Genomic DNA, 21,239 nt, shown 5'->3' with positions numbered 1-21,239 from the left:
AAGGCACTGTATAGAAACAGAGAGAGGAACTGAAAATCTTGTAAATGTGCCCTCTGTGCCATGACTCTGTACCGGTACCCCCTGTATATAGCCTTGCTATTTTACTGCTGCTCTTTAATTATTTGTTACTTTTATTTAAAAAAAACTGCATTATTGGTTAAAGGCTTGTAAGTAAGTATTTCACTGTAAGGTCTACACTTGATGTATTTGGCGCATGTGACAAATAACATTTGATTTTATTTGATGTTCTACTTGCTTGAAATCCAGCGTTGTTGATGTTTTGATTGACTGCTATAACAAGCTAAAGCCGTCATTTGCATTTGTAATTTGCTGTCATGGAAAAAATGTACTTAATCCCGTTGTGATCAGTACTTAACAATATTGTAATACTGTATGTACATTTAAAAGATGCAAACTGGAAATTAAAAATAAGATGATCAGGTGTACCTTGACAAATCATGTTGCAAAGTGAATTCAAATATTCTATAAGTATACTTCTTGTTGGACAATATCACTGTCTCAATCAGTAGTACACAAACTAAAACAAGTAAATAAATAATCTATTATTAGATTTTAATATAAGTGACTATGTACAGTATTTTATTCACAGGTTCATTTTATTCAGTCCATTTTACCGGGAGAGAATTGTATACTCGTGTTCTCGCTCCTTCTCAAAACCAATTGGAGAAAAAGGTCAGAGGGGAGGGACATCTGGCTTTCTCATCTGATGGGTTTTGAGAAGGAATATGCTAGGAATATGCACTTGGGATGGGATCTAACCATAGACAGCAGACAATCCTCTGCATAATGCATTAATGCTGATTCATGTCTTTTATAATCTGAGCTAAAGCATCCTGCTTGTCAAAAATAATAAAGTATACTTTGAGTAGGCCCACTGGCCACAAAAATAACGAGGGACACATTCACATGTGCTGCCAAAGTTGACTTGTCCACTGTAGCTGTCTGTAAATGCATACGTTCTGCAATGCATTTTCTCTTATAGTGCTCCTGTATGTTTTTGCATGCGCATGTTTCAATTAGAAGTATTCATGCAATACAAAATACAATCTGCTGCTGTTACTTTTCCACAGCATTATTGTGTTTTTATTGTCCAGGCTGGAAGTAGTTTTAGAGTTGCAAAGTTAGAGTGGATTGATACATTAGTAGGAAAACATCCATTGGGTTTAGAGCAGCTTTGTTTTGCACATTCTGCAGCATTTGGGCTGTATACTATGTGTTTTGGAATCACAGCGGTGGCAGGCCTCTTCGATCATTTGAACACTCAATCTTTATTTTTGACCACATGCAGCTTTGCCCTTGGCTCTTCTGACTGGACCCTCTGGCGGGTAGTGGCGGTTGGCGCTTCATTATCAACAGTGGAGGTGGTGGGGGAGGGAGGGTGGTGGATGGGGGAGGTGGTGGTGGTGATGGGTGGGTCATCATCACTGATAACGTTGTTCCTGTCATGATCTGTTTGCATAGGTTCAGCATATGCATTCAAAATCCTGGCAGGCAAATGGCCTGTCTCCCCCTCATAGTCCATATCTGACCCATCGCTATCACAATCACCGGGGACAGCATTTTTCTCATTTTGAGGGATAACTGCAATGTTGCATGCCTTGTCTGGGCAGTCACCTAGATCCAACATATCCAGAACTTGACTCAAAGTGAAACTAAAAGAAAGAACAGAGTAGAACGTCAGGTAGAACAAGAACTATGTATGTGTATCAGTATGTGTACACCTGGATGGTCACTATTGTTGCCGTCAACATGTTTACTCATTCTATGACCACACTGAACAAAGTTGAGTAATTGCAAATGCACATAAAAATACATACACCTTAAAAATGATTGAGTGAATTGGTATACATTGAGAGAGAGAGAGAGTAATATTATACAATTAAATAATAGATCATCACTCACACACACAGACATGTCTTCATAGTTGTTCATAGTTTATCATAGTTTGTCAAAGTTTCTAATTATCGTTTCCAATCACAGTTTGAACACAGTTTGCCATGGTTTCTAATCATACTTTCTAATCATACTTTCTAGTCTGAGAGGTATGATATAATAAGAGGGTCAAATAGACCCTAAGAGGGCCGAAGCTATTGTTTACAAACAAATAAATAAAAACAATGGTTCAATGGATAAATAGCCTTCATTTAAAAAAAACATACATGTCAATGAAAACAATTTAAGACATATCATTCTTAAATAATATATATCTATATACAAACATCACATTAAATATTCAACTCACCTTCAAAAATCTCCATGAGGAAGGAAGGATTCACAGATGATCTTTTAGATGTTCTGTCTTCATGCTGTTCTGGGCTGTTGGCTGTTGTAGAGGGGAGGGGCAGTTGAGTGTGCTGGGGCATTTTATGGCCCTGCCTCTGGGAGCCTGTCAGCTTGTGACACGATGAGAAAGTGAAAGAGGGCCTACCTGTAAGATATTTTGTGCTACAAACATGCTTCTATTTGAAGAGATTTTTGACCATTCAGGGATCTAATACCAAACAGTCATGAAATCATATTTTTTTTTAATCTACACTAAAGAATGTGAATTTGGTCATAAAAATAATTGTTGACAAGTTATGAGCATGAAAATAAAGATGCTTAAAATATTTGACATTCTGGAGAGATTATTGGACACTATAGGGGACTCCTAGACCTTGTTAAAGACAAATGTCTATAAAGATGGATTGGTATGAGATATCTGTTCCATTTTTGGGGGACATGTTGACAAGATGTTGGGGAATCACTCGAGGTGGAATATTGACCAACTGAGCATCTCAGTGTACAGTTCAATTGGCATTTTGTAACATTTTAGTCTTCTGTGATGTATTTAAAGTGGCATGTTTGGTTGCAAACTCAAAAATGAATATATTTAAACTATATCTGACATGTTACTGGTGTCTATTTTTAAGTCAATAAGCATTTGTGTAAATTGTGCGCTTTTGTTTCACAGTAGATTTGTTTAAGACCACCAAGAAACACCTGATTTAGCCCACTGCATGAATTATTAAGGGGGTAAAAAGGAATCTGTTTAATGGATGGAGGACGGGTGGCTAAACATTTGGGGGTCAGGTCGGAAAGAATTGTCGGGAAGCTGCAGGAAGGCTCTGTCAGTAGAAGAGTGGCTTATGCTTAATAATCACAAGAAGAAGGTACAAGATGAAAAGTACAATTTCCAAGACTGGGGATTACACCCAATATCCCAGAGTCAGAAAGAAATGCCATCAGACTGTTAAACAGCCACCACTAACATTGAGTGGCTGCTGCCAACACACTGACTCAACTCCAGCCACTTTAATAATGGGAATTGATGGGAAATTATGTAAAATATATCACTAGCCACTTTAAACAATGCTACCTAATATAATGTTACATACCCTACATGATTAATCTCATATGTATATGTATATACTGTACTCTATATCATCTACTGCATCTTTATGTAATACATGTATCACTAGCCACTTTAACTATGCCACTTTGCCACTGCACTCAATACAATCTAATGTATCTTGCCTATGCTGCTCTGTACCATCACTCATTCATATATCTTTATGTACATATTCTTTATCCCCTTACACTTGTGTCTATAAGGTAGTAGTTTTGGAATTGTTAGCTAGATTACTTGTTGGTTATTACTGCATTGTCGGAACTAGAAGCACAAGCATTTCGCTACACTCGCATTAACATCTGCTAACCATGTGTATGTGACAAATAAAATTTGATTTGATTTGATATGTCACGATCGTCATCGTCGATTGAGAACCATACCCGGCCAAAACATAGAACATAGAGTTTCCCACCTGAGTCACACCCTGACCAACCAAACATAGAGAATAAAAAGATCTCTATGGTCAGGGTGTGACACATTACTGAATTTGAGAGGGTTGGAAGAGGTGGGTTTGGATGAGGTGAATAGGAAAGACTTATATAGGCGGTGTGTCAATGTTTTGATTAAAGATAAATTGAAGAATAGAAAAGACACTCTGGGTATTGGTGACAAGGTAAAGTTAGCATGCAGAGCACTGTATAAGCCACCGTTACAAAAGAGCACTGGTGACATCTAATGGATGGTTTTGCATGGCATCATTACTTATTTTCCACCATAATTTGCAAATAAATTCATTAAAAATCCTACAATGTGATTTTCTGGATTTTCTTCCCTCATTTTGTCTGTCTTAGTTGAAGTGTACCTATGATGAAAATTACAGGCCTCTCATCTTTTTAGGTGGGAGAACTTGCACAATTGGTGGCTGACTAAATACTTTTTTGCCCCACTGTATGTATGTATGTATGTATGTATGTATGTATGTATGTATGTATGTATGTATGTATGTATATATATATATATATATATATATATGCTTTTTCTCTCTCTCTGGCTCTCGATTGATCTCTCTCACTCGCTCTCTCTCTGGGGGGCCTTGATCCTACCAGTGTCTCAACAGCATCTCTGTCACAACTTCTACCGAAGGTAGTTCCCCTTCCTGTTCGGGTGGCACTCGGCGGTTGTCGTCACTGGCCTACTAGCTGCCACTGATCCCTTTTCCCCTTTTCTGTTTATTCGTTTCACCTGTGTTTGTTTTAGGCTGATTGGTTGGGCTTTATTTATGGGCCTGCTGGTTGTGCGGGATTGTTTGGTGTGCGTGTGTACACGTCTGTGTGTCTCGGTTTGCCCATGTTCTTGGGTTTTGCTGGACTGTTTAAGTCCCCCGTGTTTGGGGCATTTGTTTTGGTGTGCGCCCCGTGTTTCGTGGGGTTGGCGTATGTTCACCGTTTTTGTGCATTAAAAGGTATTAGCACTACCCTGAACTCTCTGCTTCCTGCTCCTGACTTCTCACCCACTACACCCCGGACGTTACAATCTCCTTATCCAAGTCAGTATCCAACTACTTAAAACCATTAAACACTACCTCTAATCTCTTACCATTACTACCAAAACAATTATGTTAACTCCCAATTATAGAGAGCCACATTTTACTATATGTTTAGTAACATAGTATTTGGCAGTGTGTTATATGTTTGCTATTTTGTTATGACATTGCAACAGTGGTTATTATGCTGTAACAATGAAGTGTATAGTAAATCAATCTCCCTGGAAAGTTGACCTGATTTAACAGGCCTGTCCTATGTGGGTCGGGTGAGAGCTGAATTCAAGACAACCTTCACCTGCACCTCCAACCGCATCCTAGGATGCACTACACCTGGTTGTTGAAGGGGCGCACTTTATATGAGACCTGTTGTTTCTTCTGCTGGTCATCTGTATGGGACTGCTGTTACTCCTGGATCCCTAGAGGGGGCGCTATTGGACAACAGCAGATTTGCAGGATTTAGGAGAACGTTGAATGAGGCCAGGTTCACATTCAGAATGAACAATAAAACAGGAACTAACATTTAGAAATTTAGTCCTGTCCAAAAAGAATGCTCATTGCTCATTTCCATAATAAAGTTTCCTCTGGTATGGCATAAGGATAGTTGAGTAATTGGAAGTTTCCAGTGAATTATGTTTATCATTCACATGCAGTGGATAATGATGGGATAAATAACAAACCAACATATTCATACTTTCTATGTAATATTTTCTGGTTTTCAATAAAGTGGCTTGTGAAAGTATTCACCCCCCTTGGCATTTGACCTATTTTGTTGACTTACAACCTGGAATTAAAATGGATTTTTGGGGGGTTTGTATCATTTGAGTTACACAACATGCCTACCACTTTGAAGATTAAGAAAATGTTTTATTGTGAAACAAATAAGAAATAAGACATAAAAACAGAAAACTTGAGCGTGCATAACTATTCACCCCCCCCCCCCCCCCCCCCCCCAAAAGTGAATACTTTGTAGAACCTACTTTTGCAGCTAATACAGCTGCAAGTCTCTTGAGGTATGTCTTTATAAGCTTGGCACATCTAGGCTCTGGGATTTTTGCCCATTCGTCAAGGCAAAACTGCTCCAGCTATTCAAGTTGGATGGGTTCCGCTCGTGTACAGCAGTCTTTAAGTCATACCACAGATGCTCAATTGGATTAGGTCTGGGCTTTGACTAGGCCATTCCAAGACATTTAAATGTTTCCGCTTATACCACTCGAGCGTTGCTTTAGCAGTATGCTTAGGGTCATTGTCCTGCTGGAAGATGAACCGCTGTCCCTGTCTCAAATCTCTGGAAGACTGAACCAGGTTTCCCTCAAGAATCTCCTTGTATTTAGCGCCCATCCATCATTCCTTCAATTCTGACCAGTTTCCCAGTCCCTGCCGATGAAAAACATCCTCACAGCATGATGCTGCCACCACCATGCTTCACTGTGGGGAAAGTGATTTCGGGGTGATGAGAGGTGTTAGACATAGCATTTTCCTTGATGCCCAAAAAGCTACATTTTAGTCTCATCTGACCAGAGTACGTTTTTCCATATGGTTTGGAGAGTCTCCCACATGCCCTTAGGCAAACACCAAACGTGTTTCCTTATTTTTTTTCTTTAATCAATGGCTTTTTTCTGGCCACTTCTGTAAAGCCCAGCTCTGCGGAGTGTACGGCTTAAAGTGGTCCTATGGACAGATACTCCAATCTCCGCTGTGGATCTTTGCAGCTCCTTCAAGGTTATCTTTGGTCTCTTTGTGGCTTCTGATTAATGCCCTCCTTGCCTGGTCTGTGAGTTTTGGTGGGCAGCACTCTATTGGCAGGTTTGTTGTGGTGCCATTTTCTTTCAATTTTTAAAGAATAGATTTAATGTTTCTCCATGGGATGTTCAAAGTTTGGGATATTTTTTTTTTATAACCCAACCCTGATCTGTACTTCTCCCTAACTTTGTCCCTGACCTGTTTGGAGATCTCATTGGTCTTCATGGTGCAGCTTGCTTTGTGGTACCCCTTGTTTAGTGATGTTGCAGACTCTCAGGCATTTCAGAACAGGTGAATCAAATCAAATGTTATTTGTCATATACACATGGTTAGCAGATGATAATGCGAGGGTAGCGAAATGCTTGTGCTTCTAGTTCCGACCATGCAGTAATATCTAACAAGTAATCTAACCTAACAGTTACACAACAACTACCTTAAACACACAAGTGTAAAGGAATGAATAAGAATATGTGCATAAAAATATATGGATGAGCGATGGCCGAATGGCATAGCCAAGATGCAGTAGATGGTATAGAGTACAGTATATACAGTGGGGCAAAACATTATTTAGTCAGTCACCAACTGTGCAAGTTCTCCCACTTAAGATGAGAGAGGTACACTTTCCACCATAATTTGCAAATAAATTAATTAAAAATCCTACAATGTGATTTTCTGGATTTTTTTTCTCATTTTGTCTGTCATAGTTGAAGTGTACCTATGATGAAAATTACAAATACTTTTTTGCCCCACTGTACATATGAGATGAGTAATGTAGGTTATGTAAACATTAAATAAAGTGACATTGTTTAAAGTGGCTAGTGATACATTTATGTAATAAATGTTTTCATTATTAAAGTGGCTAGAGATGAGTCAGTATGTTGGCAGTAGCCACTCAATGTCAGTGATGGCATGTCTGATGGCCTTGAGATAGAAGCTGTTTTTCAGTCTCTCGGTCCCCGCTTTGATGCACCTGTACTGACCTCGCCTTCTGGATGATAGCGGGGTGAACAGGCAGTGGCTCGGGTGGTTGTTGTCCTTGATGATCTTTTTGGCTTTCCTGTGACATTGGGTGGTGTAGGTGTCCTGAAGGGCAGGTAGTTTGCTCCCGGTGATGCGTTGTGCAGACCACACTACCCTCTGGAGAGCCTTACGGTTGTGGGCGGAGCAGTTGCCGTACCAGGCGGTGATACAGCCCGACACGGTGCTCTCGATTGTGCATCTGTAAAAGTTTTTGCAGCCTCCTCAGGTTGAAGAAACGCTGTTGCGCCTTCTTCACCATGCTGTCTGTTTGGGTGGACCATTTCAGTTTGTCCGTGATGTGTACGCCGAGGAACTTAAAACTTTCCACCTTCTCCACTACTGTCCTGTCGATGTGGATGCTCCCTCTGCTGTTTCCTGAAGTCCACAATCATCTCCTTTGTTTTGTTGACATTGAGTGTGAGTGAGCCCACACTCTGAGGGCCCTCACTGTAGGCCGTCTCATCGTTGTTGGTAATCAAGCCTACCGCTGTAGTGTCGTCTGCAAACTTGATGAATGAGTTGGAGGCGTGCATGGCCATTCAGTCATGGGTGAAGAGGTAGTACAGGCTGAGAACGCACCCTTGTGGGGGCCCAGTTGAGGATCAGCAGGGTAGAGATGTTGTTACCTACCCTCACCACCTGGGGGCGGCCCGTCAGGAAGTCCAGGACCCTGTTGCACAGAGCGGGGTCGAGGCCCAGGGTCTCGAGCTTGATGACGAGTTTGGAGGGTACTATGGTGTTAAATGCTGAGCTGGAGTCGATGAACAGCATTCTCACATAGGTATTCCTCTTGTCTAGATGGGTTAGGGCAGTGTGCAGTGTGATTGAGATTGTGACGTCTGTGGATCTATTGGGGAGGTAAGCAAATTATAGTGGGTCTAGTGTGTCAGGTTGGGTGGAGGTGATCTGGTCTCAAAGCCCTAACACGTTTAAATGTTTTACTCCCGTTGGCTGCAGTGAAGGAGAGCACGCAGGTTTTGGTAGCGGGCTGTGTCAGTGGAACTGTATTGTCCTCAAAACGAGGAAAGAAGTTGTTTAGTCTGTCTGTCGAGCAAGACATCGTGGACCACGATGGGGCTGGTTTTCCTTTTGTAGTCTGTGATTGACTGTAGACCCTGCCACATACCTCTCGTGTCTGAGCCGTTGAATTGCGACTCTACTAGTCTCTATACTGACACTTAGCTTGTTTGATTGCCTTGTGGAGGGAATAGCAACACTGTTTGTATTCGGCACCTGTCACCTTGCCCTGCTTAAAAGCAGTGGTTCGCGCTTTCAGTTTTGCACGAATGCTGCCATCAATCCACGGTTTCTGGTTGTGGAATGTTTTAATAGTTACAACATCACAGATGCACTTGCTAATAAACTTGCTCACCGAATCAGCGTATTCATCAATGTTATTGTCCGCTGCTATGCGGAACATATCCCAGTCCACGTGATCGAAGCAATCTTGAAGCGTGGAATCCGATTGGTCGGACCAGCGTTGAACAGACCTGAGCACGGGCACTTCCTGTTTTAGTTTCTGTCTATAGGCTGGGAGCAACAAAATGGAGTCGTGGTCAGATTTTCCGAAAGGAGGGCGGGGCAAGGCTTTATTTGCATCGCGGAAGTTAGAATAACAATGATCCAGGGTTTTGCCAGCCCGGGTCTCGCATTCGATATGCTGATAAAATTTATGGAGCCTTGTTTTCAGACTAGCCCAGTTAAAATCCACAGCTACAATAAATGTAGCCTCAGGATATGTGGTTTCCAGTTTACATAGAGTCAAATGAAGTTCGTTCAGGGCCATCGATGTGTCTGCTTGGGGGGAATATACACGACTGTGATTATGATCGAAGATGATTTCTCTTGGTAGCGAATGCGGTCGGCATTTGATTGTAAGGAAATCTAGGTCAGGTGAACAAAAGGACTTGAGTTCCTGTATGTTGTTATGATCACACCACATCTCGTTAGTCATAAGGCATACACCCCTGCCCCTCTTCTTACCAGAGAGATGATTGTTTCTGTCAGTGCGATGCATGATGAAACCAGGTGGCTGTACCTACTGATGACGTATGCCGAGTGAGCCATGTTTCCGTGAAACAAAGAACATTAAAATCTCTGATGTCTCTCTGGAAGGCAACACTTGCTCGGATTTCGTCTACCTTGTTGTCAAGAGACTGGACATTGGCGAGTAGTATGCTAGGGAGCGGTGCGCGATGTGCCCGTCTACGGAGCCTGACCAGAAGACCGCATCCGTCTGCCCCTTCTGCGGCGCCGTTGTTTTGCGTCGCCTGCTGGGATCCTATCTATTGTCCTGGGTGGTGGACCAAACAGAGGATCCGCTTCGGGTAAGTCGTATTCCTGGTCGTAATGTTGGTGAGTTGACGTTGCTCTTACTTCCAATAGTTCCTCCCGACTATGTAATAAAACCTAAGATTTCCTGGGGTAACAATGTAAGAAATAACACATAAAAAATGTAAATACTGCATAGTTTCCTAGGAACGCAAAGCGAGGCGGCCATCTCTGTCAGCGCCGGAAGTACTATATAGAATCTATACTGAGATCATGTGACAGATTATGTGACACACAGGGGGACTTTATTTCTGTAATTATGACTTCTGAAGCTAATTGGTTTCACCAGATCTGATTTAGGGGCTTCATAGCAAAGGGGGTGAATATATATGCACGCACCACTTTTCAGTTAAAATGTAGTTTTAATCAAGCTAGTTTTCTTATTTCACTTCACCAATTTGGACTATTTTGTGTATGTCCATTGCATGAAATCCAAATAAAAATCTATTTAAATTACAGGTTGTAATGCAACAATATAGGAAAAACACCAAGGGGGATGAATACCTTTGCAAGTGTCACGCCCTGACCTTAGAGATCCTTTATTCTCTATTTTGGTTAGGTCGGGGTGTGACTAGGGTGGGCATTCTAGTTTCTTTATTTCTAGGTTGGCTTGGTATGGTTCCCAATCAGAGGCAGCTGTCTAAAACCAGAAATAAAGAAAATTAATCACTAAACTTGAATTATCTTCATCAGATGACACTCATAGGACTTCATGTTACACAATACATGCATGTTTTGTTTGATAAAGTTCATATTTATATAAAAAAAATCTGAGTTTACATTGGCGCGTTAGATTCAGTAGTTCCAAAAACATCAAGTGATTTTGCATAGCCACATCATTCCACAGAAATACTCATCATAAATGTAGATGATATGTAGATGATAATACACATGGTATTATAGATATACCTCTCCTTAATGCAACCCCTGTTTCAGATTTTTTTTTAACTTTACGGAAAAAGAAATGCATGCAATAATCGGAGACAGCGCTCAATTTAAAAACACCACAGCCGCAAAGATAGCGTCAACATAAACAAGAAATGACATGATAAATATTCCCTTATCTTTGATGATCTACATCAGAAAGCCCTCCAGGAATCCCAGGTCCACAATAAATGTATGTTATTTATGTCCAAATACCTTCTTTTGTTAGAGCGTTTGCTATACATATCCAAACGCTAATTCTGGTCAGCGTTATATCAGACAAAAACTTCAAAAAGTGATATTACCGGTCGAAGAAACATTTCAAACTAAGTACAGAATCAATCATTAGGATGTTTTTAACATATAGCTTCAATAAAGTTCCAACCGGATTATTCTTTCTTGTCTTCGTGAGCAATGGAACGCAAGTGACTACCATGAGGAAAAAGTGGGATCACAAAATGGCTGCTTGATGGACAGCTGATATATTCTGCTCTCATTCACTCCCACAACAACATAGACGCCTCATTATAATTTCTATTGATGGCTGACATCTAGTGGAACCCCTAGGCAGTGCAACATCATTCATATCTCAAGGGGATTTCATTGGGGACTCTGGTGAATACATACAAGCTCAGATTTCTGACTTTCTGTTTAGATTTCAACTCAGGATTTTGCCTGCCAATATGAGTTCTGTTATACTCACAGACATCATCCAAACAGTTTTAGAAACTTCAGAGTGTGTTCTATCCAATACTACTACTAATATGCTAATATTAGCAACTATGACTGAGGAGCAGGCCGTTTGATATGGGCACCTTTTCATCCAAGCCACTCAATACTGCCCCTGCAGCCATAAAAAGTGAAACATGTGGAACTCTATGCACACTACGCCTTGGTCCGTTAATTCTACAAACGATCGTGCCAGCAAGGCACTGTACGTACTGTATTATTATTATTCATATTTCTGTACATTGTTGTTGTTGAGATGACCTAGTTCTGAAAGCAGAATCAAACCAAACATATTTATGAAGCCCTTTTTACATCAGCAGATGTCACAAAGTGCTTATACAGAAACCCAGCCTAAAATCAAAAACAGCAAGCAATGCAGATGTAGAAGAACATTGGCTAGGAAAAACTCCCTAGAAAGGCAGGAACCTAGGTAGAAAACGACAGAGGAACCAGGCTTTGAAGGGTGGCCGTCCTCTTCTGGTTGCCGGGTGGTTATTATAGGAGTACATTGCCATTAAGGCCAGATTGTTCTTCAAGATGTTCAAACGTTCATAAAAATGACGAACAAATTAAAATAATAATCACAGTGGTTGTAAAGGTGCAACAGGTCAGTACCTCAGGAGTAAATGTCAGTTGGCTTTTCATAGCTGAGCATTCAGAGGTCGAGGGGGTTTAACTCAATATTAAGAAGGATTGATTATGATTTCCATGGGACAATTTCACTGTAACCTTCCTCTCCCACAACAGTGTAGAGTAGACAGGGAACAGGTAAGTGTCAAAGCTCTCGTCGAAAGGAGTGGACCAAAGCGCAGTGTAGAAGGTGTTCATGATCTTTATTTTCAAAAAACATTCAAACAAAATAACAAACATGAAAACGAAAGTGCACCATTCTATCAGGTACAGACACTAAATTAAAAACAAGATCCCACAAAACAGAAAAGGAAAATGACAACGTATATGTGATCCCCAATCAGAGACAACGATAGACAGCTGCCTCTGATTGGGAACCACACACGGCCAAACACAAGTAAATTGAAAACATAGACTTTCCCACCCGAGTCACACCCTGACCTAACCAAACATAGAGAAAAACAGGATCTCTAAGGTCAGGGCGTGACAGTAAGGGGGCAGGGGATGTTTATGAGGGGGAACACAGAAGGAGAAGGAAGTGTGTGACATTAAAAAAGGCACTTACACCACCAAAAGGAATGTACACTAATATCAGGCATGGGAACTGTTCAGATTTTGTGTAATTAAATGACATGAAATACAACACTTGTTACATGAGCAGGCAGAACATTCAGGCTCTGAATAGAGATTAGTACAATATCCCATTGTTCAACTCAGCTCTCATGCTTTGATGTTATCATTGGGTGCCTGTTCTCTCTCTCAGGGCTTTATGTTGGTTAATATGACCTCTTACCCTCAACCTGAGAGCTTTGTAATACAGCATGTGGGTACTTATGTTGGTTTCATAGAATAGCTGAGTGTCTTTCACATGATCAGTTCGCTTCTCTATTCATGCTCCTTGGTTGGATCGTGAGATAATGACAGGCAGCATACCATTTCCTCCACTGTTCATCAATCAAACCTGATCTGGCTTAGACACACATAGGTGTAGTCAGGTGTTCCCTGATAGGGACCTGTCCCCACATATTGGACAATTCTACAGGTGTTGACCTGGGAGATGTGAAAGGCATGTGTTTTCCTTGTTGCACAAACACTGCCAGGAATAACAGAGGGAGATTTCTCAATATTTGGGAAAATTGTGAAATGGGAGTGTCAATGATATAGGTACTGTATGTTAAAGTATTATGTTACAATATCACAGACACGATATATGATACTTGATTTACATTGTGTACTATTCTATTCTGTAATTGTTGACTACATAATAAATATTTAACACATTTTGTTGTCAAGGTGTTTTTGTAAGAGACTAGCCCTTTTCCAATCTAGTAAAGCTGTCATCAGAAGATATATATATGAAAAACAAAAAAGAAATCACCTTTATTTAACCAGGTAGGCCAGTTGAGAACAAGTTCTCATTTACAACTGCGACCTGGTCAAGATAAAGCAAAGCAATGCGAAACAAACAACAACACAGAGTTACACATGGAATAAACAAATGTTCAGTCAATAATACAATATAAAAAAATGTAAATACAGTGTGTGCAAATGAGGTAAGATTAGGGAGGCAAGGCAATAAATAGGCCGTGGTGGCGAAGTAATTACAATTTAGCAATTAAACACGAGTGATAGATGTGCAGAAAATGAATGTGCAAGTAGAGATACTGGGGTGCAAAGGAGTAAAACAATCAAATAAATAACAATATGGGGCTGAGGTAGTTGGATGGGCTATTTACAGATAGGCTATGTACAGGTGCAGTGATCTGTGAGCTGCTCTCACAGCTGATGTTTAAAGGTAGTGAGGGAGATTTGAGTCTCCAGCTTCACCGATGTTGGCAATTCGTTCCAGTCTTTGGCAGCAGAGAACTGGAAGGAAAGGTGGCCAAAGGAGGAATAGGCTTTCAGGGTGACCAGTGAAATACATCTGCTGGAGCGCATGCTACGAGTGGGTGCCGCTATGGTGACCAGGGAGCTGAGATAAGGCGGGGCTTTACCTAGCAAAGACTTGTAGATGACCTGGAGCCAGTGGGTCTGGGAACGAATATCAAGCGAGGGCCAGCCAACGAGAGTATATAGGTCGCAGTGGGGGGTAGTATATGGGGCTTTGGTGACTGTGATAGACTGCATCCATTTTGCTGAGTAGAGTATTGGAGGCTATTTTATAAATGACATCGCCGAATAGGATAATCAGTTTTACGAGTGTATGTTTGGCAGCATGATTGAAGAATGCTTTTTTGCCAAATAGGAAGCCAATTCTAGATTTAATTTTGGATTGTAGATGCTTAATGTGGGTCTGGAAGGAGAGTTTACAGTCTAACCAGACACCTAGGTATTTGTAATTGTCCACATATTCTAAGTCAGAACCGTCCAGAGTAGTGATGCTGGATGGGCGGGCAGGTGCGGGCAGCGATCGGTCGAAGAGCATATATTTAGTTTTACTTGCATTTAAGAGCAGTTGGAGGCCATGGAAGGAGAGTTGTATGGCATTGAAGCTTGTCTGTAGGTTAGTTAACACAGTGTCCAAAGAAGGGCCAGAAGTACACAGAATGGTGTTGTCTGCGTAGAGGTGGATGAGAGAATCACCAGCAGCAAGAGCAAAATCATTGATGTATACAGAGAAAATAGTCGGCCCGAGAATTGAACCCTGTGGAACCCCCATAGAGTCTGCCAGAGGTCCGGACAATAGGCCCTCCGATTTGACACACTGAACTCTGTCTGAGAAGTAGTTGATGAACCAGGCGAGGCAGTCATTTGAGAAACCAAGGCTGTTGAGTCTGCCGATAAGAATGTGGTGATTGACAGAGTCGAAAGCCTTGGCCAGGTCGATGAATATTGCTAAACAGTATTGTCTTTATCGATGGCGGTTATGATATAGTTTAGGACCTTGAGCGTGGCTGAGGTGCACCCATGACCAGCTCGGAAACCAGATTGCATAGTTGAGAAGGTACGGTGGGATTCAAAATGGTCGGTGATCTGTTTGTTAACTTGGCTTTCGAAGACATTAGAAATGCAGAGTAGGAAAGATATAGGTCTGCAACATTTTGGGTCTAGAGTGTGTCCCCCTTTGAAGAGGGGGATGACCGCGGCAGCTATCCAGTCTTTGGGGATCTCAGACAATACAATAGAGAGGTTGAACATGCTAGTAATAGGGGTTGCAACAATTGCGGCAGATAATTTTAGAAAGAGAGGGTCCAGATTGTGTAGTCCAGCTCATTTGTAGGGTCCAGATTTTGCAACTATTTCAGAACATCAGCTATCTGGATTTGGGTGAAGGAGAAATGAGGGAGGTTTGGGCAAGTTGCTGTGGGGGGTGCAGGGCTGTTGACCGGGGTAGGGGTAGCCAGGTGGAAAGCACGGCCAGCCATAGAAAAATGCTTATTGAAATTCTCAATTATTGTGGATTTATTGGTGGTGACAGTGTTTCCTAGCCTCAGTGCAGTGGGCAGCTAGGAGGAGGTGCTCTTATTCTCCATGGACTTCACAGTGTCCCAGAACTTTTTGGAGTTCTGCTACAGGATGCAAATTTCTGTTTGAAAAAGCTAGCCTTTGCTTTCCCAACTGCCTGTGTATATTTGTTCCTAACTTCCCTGAAAAGTTGCATATCGTGGGGGCTATTTGATGCTAATGCAGTACGCCACAGGATGTCTTTGTGCTGGTCAAGGGCAGTCAGGTCTGGAGTGAACCAAGGGCTATATCTCTTCCTGGTTCTACATTTTTTGAATGGGGCATGCTTATTTAAGATGGTGAGGAAAGCACTTTTAAAGAATGACCAGGCATCCTTTTCTGACAGAATGACGTCAATATCCTTCCAGGATACAAGGGCCAGGTTGATTAGAAAGGCCTGCTCGGTTGAAGAGAGAGCGTTTTACAGTGATGAGGGGTGGTCGTTTGACTGCAGACCCATTACGGACGCAGGCAATGAGGCAGTGATCGCTGAGATCCTGGTTGAAGACAACAGTATATTTAGAGGGCAGGTTGGTCAGGATGACATCTAAGAGGGTGCCTGTGTTTACAGATTTGGGGTTGTACCTGGTAGGTTCATTGATAATTTGTATGAGATTGAGTGCATCTAGCTTAGATTTTAGGATGGCTGGGGTGTTAAGCATATCCCAGTTTAGGTTACCTAACAGTACGAGCTCTGAAGATAGATGGGGGGCAATCAATTCACATATGGTGTCCAGGGCACAGCTGGGGGCAGAAGGTGGTCTATAACATGCGGCAACGGGGAGAGACTTGTTTCTGGAAAGGTGGATTTTTAGAAGTAGAAGCTCAAATTGTTTGGGAACAGACCTGGATAGTATGACAGAGCTCTACAGGCTGTCTCTGCAGTAGATTGCAACTCCGCCCCCTTTGGCAGTTCTATCTTGTCGGAAAATGTTATAGTTAGGGATGGAAATTTCAGGATTTTTTGTGCCCTTCCTAAGCCAGGATTTAGACAAGGCTAGGACATCCGGGTTAGCAGAGTGTGCTAAAGCAGTGTGTAAACAAACTTAGGGAGGAAGCTTCTAATGTTAACATGCATGAAACCAAGGCTTTTACGGTTACAGAAGTCAACAAATGAGATCGCCTGGGGAATGGGAGTGGAGCTAGGCGCTGCAGGGCCTGGATTGACATTCACATCACCAGAGGAATAGAGGAGGAGTAGGACAAGGGTATGGCTAAAGGCTATAAGAACTGGGTGTCTAGTGCGTTCAGAACAGAGAGTTAAAGGAACAGGTTTCTGGGCGTGGAAGAATAGATTCAAGGCATAATGTACAGACAAAGGTGTGGTAGGATGTGAATACAGTGGAGGTAAACCTAGTCATTGAGTGACGATGAGAGAGGTTTTGTCTCTAGAGACATCATTTAGACCAGGTGAGGTCACCGCATGTGTTGAAGGTGTAACGAACGGGCTAGCTAAGGCTTATTGAGCAGGGCTGGAGTCTCTATAAGTCAATAATCACTAACCAAAACAGCAATGGACAAGACATGTTGACATTAGGGAGAGGCATGCATAGCCGAGTGATCATAGGGACCAGTGGGAGGCTAGGCGAGCTGGAGACACGGTGATTCAGAGCTAGCGGGCCGGGGCTAGCAGGCTAGCAGAAGGGCTTTAGGGGGGACGTCGTGACGGAACTGTTGTAGCCCCCTCGGACAGTTACGTCGGCAGACCAGTTGTGTTGGATTGGTAGGGTTCCGTGTAGGCAGTAAAAGGTTCCAGGCCAATTGGCAAAATAGGTATTGTAGCCCAAGAAATTGGCTGACGGTCCTCTTCAGCTAACAGACCGATATGCTCTAGACAGCTAGCGGTCCGCGGCTAGCAGGCTAGCGGATGGGCCTTCAGAAGACGTCGCAACGGAGGAGCCTGTTGAAACCCCTCGGGTGGACTACGTCGGTAGGTCAGTGGTGGTGGAATCGGCGGGGCTCCGTGTTGGCAGTTAAAGGGGTCCAAGCCATTTGGCAAAATATGTATTGTAGCCCAAGGAGTGGCTGATGGACCTCTTCAGCTAGCCAGGAGATGGGCCTAGCACAAAGCTAATTCCAGGCTCATTAGTGCTTGCTTCGGGACAGAGACGTTAACCAGGGGGTAGCCACTCAGATAGCAGCTAGCTAGCTGCGATGATCCAGGTGAAAAGGTTCAGTGCTTGCGGTAGGAAGCCGAAGATGAGGAGAAAGAGCAGTCCGGTATGCTCTGGTTTAAAACGCGCTATGCAGACTGGCAGGAGTTGACCAGGCTAAGGTTAGCTGATGACCGCTAGCAGTGGCTAACTGACTATTAGCTAGTAGCTAGTTAGCTGGCTAGCTTCTTTTGGGGGTTCTGGTTCTAAAGTATAGAAAATAGCAGATCCATACCACATTGGGTGAGGCGGGTTGCAGGAGAGTATGTTGAAACTGAGGTTAAAAATATTTAAAAAATATATACAAAATATATACAAAGGAAAAATAATTATATATGAAGAGCACACGGCAAGACAAAGACAAAGACGTCTACGACTACACATAATTAAATAGTATAGAAGGAATCCTATTTCTACATATATTTTGATGTCTAATTGATCGGTGAAAATATTTGCAATGATTCTTTACTACAATACCATTGCCACACTAAGGCTACATACTCTATCTAAGTGTGAAGTAGTCAGACAGGTGGGATGAAGGGGGATAGGCGACTCAGAGGTTACACACATTCTCTGTCACCATTTGTCAACCAGAGGAAAATGTCTGGAGAAGAAACCCCGACTAAATATGATAAAATTGTAGTTTGACAAGAACAAGTACTATATGATGGACACTGGCATATAAAGATATGATATTAGCTTGTTTCCTGAGGTGTTTGTGTAGAGGGCTGGACCCCAAAATACCAATATAAAAGAGTAGGTGCACACATAGACCACCAAAACACAATGGGGAGACCAGAGGAAGGGTCCCACATGTTCTTCTACTGGCTTACAAGGTAACATGTCTTCTTATTCAATATTACAAGTAACTCAGGGAGGTAAGTTTCAGTTTCATTTACTGTGAATTTCAAGTCCAGAAGATGGAGAAATGAAAGTGTAAAATAGAGATGTTTACAGTAAAATGTGAATTTATTAATTACAGCTTGTACTAAAGTGGATACAGTTTTAGACTAGATAGTTTGTGAAAACTTTTTTTGATTGAGTACCTGTTTATTGTATTTGTATTATATCATTACCTAAGAAATTACAAAGTTGTACTTACCAGGTAGACCAAATGTCCGCAAAATATGGCATGTTTAAGACTAGTGACCTCAAGTTCATATTTGACTGTGATAATATCACTTCAAAATAACTAAAAACTGTGAATTCAACTAATATATGTCTTAATCAGCAACTGATTAGCTGGAAGAGGAACAAAAGTGGGTTCCAGGACCAGGATTGTTGACCACTGGATGCTAAAGACCCATCTTTCCACTCTTCTCCAGGTGTGCTGAGCTCCAGTACTGTGGAGGTGCTTTCCTCTGAGAACCCGAGCTGTGGGGGCAACACAGTGACCTTGACGTTGTCTCCGTGCACTCAGCTGCAGAGCGGCAGCTGGGCTGTGGGGGGCGTTCAGTTCTTTGCCTGGTAGTGGGGCCAGCAGGCTGTGTTCCTGAGCCACAACGGCAGTGCCTCGGTGGACATCAGCACGGGGACTCTGTCTCTGACCTCTATCACAGTGGTCGACTCAGGGGTCTATGTGGTCCAGAGACATCAGCTCAGCTCACTATTAGATTTGTTAGATTAGACAAGTAATATCCTGAAGGCCCTGCGGGTCTTAATTGCCAATATAAAAGCTGTTTTTGTTGTTGTTGTTGAATAAATCAAAATGTTCCTTATGGGTACATAGTGCATTCATGATTCTTTTGACAAGCAGAAATACAAATGCAACATGCAACAATTTCTCAGATTTAGCTGAATTACAGTTCATATAAGGAAATAAATTAATTAGGCCCTGTTAGGTTCTTATTTTCAGAGTAAATAACTCACGTACACTAGAGAAGCTTTAACAAAGTTTAATCATTTCCCAAAGTTTCTGTACAGCTGAAAATAGAGAGCTAAAGATTTCAGACTTCACCGTTTATATGCATCCTACTTAAAACACTCCCCTTTCTCTCCAATCCTTACATTTTATGGCTCTACAGGAAGCTAATAAAGAGGGTAACAGGATTCCAAACATGTATTACTCTCTTAAAATAATCTGTCCTCACCTCCTGACCTCAACCCCTCTTTCATCTAATACATATATATCCATCTGTCTCCCCTGTATCAACACATCACTCTCGTCTCCTCCAACAAACACATTCCAAAGCCTTCTGTCTTTCTTCTGAGAACCATTAACTTCTAACATAACTCAGTCTCTTTCATTTCCTTTGATTTCCATAAATTTAATATCTAAATCTTCAAAGTTTAGCTGATCCCAACAGCCCTAATCTATAGATCTCACATGACTGGGTAGAGGCGCAGCCATGGGTGGGCCTGGGAGGGCATAGGCCCACCCACTTGGGAGCGAGACCCACCCAATGGGGAGCCAGGCCCAGCCAATCAGAATGAGTTTTTCTCCCACAAAAGGGCTTCTTAACAGACATAAATACTCCTCAACATCCCGCCCCTCATCCCCTCAGTCGATCCCGCAGGTGAAGAAGCCAGATGTGGAGGTGTGGTTACACGTGGTCTGTGGTTATGAGGCCGGTCGGACGTACTGCCAAATTCTCTAAAATGACTTGAATAAAGAAAAAATGCACGCTCCCTCAAAACTTGAGACATCTGTGGCATTGGGTTGTGTTACAAAACTGCACATTTTAGAGTGGCCTTTAATTGTCCCCAACACAAGGTGCACCTCTGCAATGATAATGCTGTTTAATTATTTTCTTGACATGCCACACCTGTCAGGTGAATGGATTATCTTGATGAAGACTAAAATGCTCACTAACAGAGATGTAAACAGATGTGTGCACACATTTAGAGAGAAATACGATTTTTGTGTACATGTGTCACGCCCTGACCATAGTTTACTTTGTATTTTCTATGTTTTGATTGGTCAGGGTGTGATCTGAGTGGGTATTCTATGTTTCATGTCTTGTTTGTCTATTTCTATGTTCAGCCTGATATGGTTCTCAGTCAGAGGCAGGTGTTCGTCATTGTCTCTGATTGGGAACCATATTTAGGTAGCCTGGGTTTCACTGTGTGTTTGTGGGTGATTGTTCCTGTCCTTAGTGTCCTGATGTCATTGTTCTGTGTTAGGATACACAAGTATAGGCTGTTTCGGGTTTTGTTAAGTTTATTGTTTTGGTAGTGTTTGTGTTTAGTGTGTTATTTCATTAAACATGGATTGCAATAGACACGCCGCATTTTGGTCCGACTCTCCTTCTCACGAAGAAAACCGTTACAGAATCACCCACCACAAAAGGACCAAGCAGCGTGTCAACAGGCAGGAGCAGCGCGAGGAGATGCGCAATAAGGATTTCTGGACATGGGAGGAAATCCTTGACGG

General features: G+C 42.1%; 1 long non-coding RNA gene across 1 annotated transcript; it reads right to left on the bottom strand.

The window, feature by feature from the left end:
• Positions 1-598: 598 nt before the first annotated feature.
• Positions 599-2,398, bottom strand: LOC149984898 (uncharacterized). Its single transcript, XR_016485026.1, has 2 exons — positions 2,264-2,398; positions 599-1,673 (listed from the first exon to the last, which is right to left on the bottom strand). It is a non-coding gene; the product is annotated as an uncharacterized LOC149984898 (long non-coding RNA).
• Between the last annotated feature and the right edge of the window lie 18,841 nt (positions 2,399-21,239).

Source organism: Oncorhynchus mykiss, chromosome 2, assembly GCF_057628025.1.
Source record: "Oncorhynchus mykiss isolate SJ-2025 chromosome 2, ASM5762802v1, whole genome shotgun sequence".
Lineage (NCBI taxonomy): Eukaryota > Metazoa > Chordata > Actinopteri > Salmoniformes > Salmonidae > Oncorhynchus > Oncorhynchus mykiss.
This window is presented reverse-complemented; position numbering and strand designations above follow the sequence as displayed.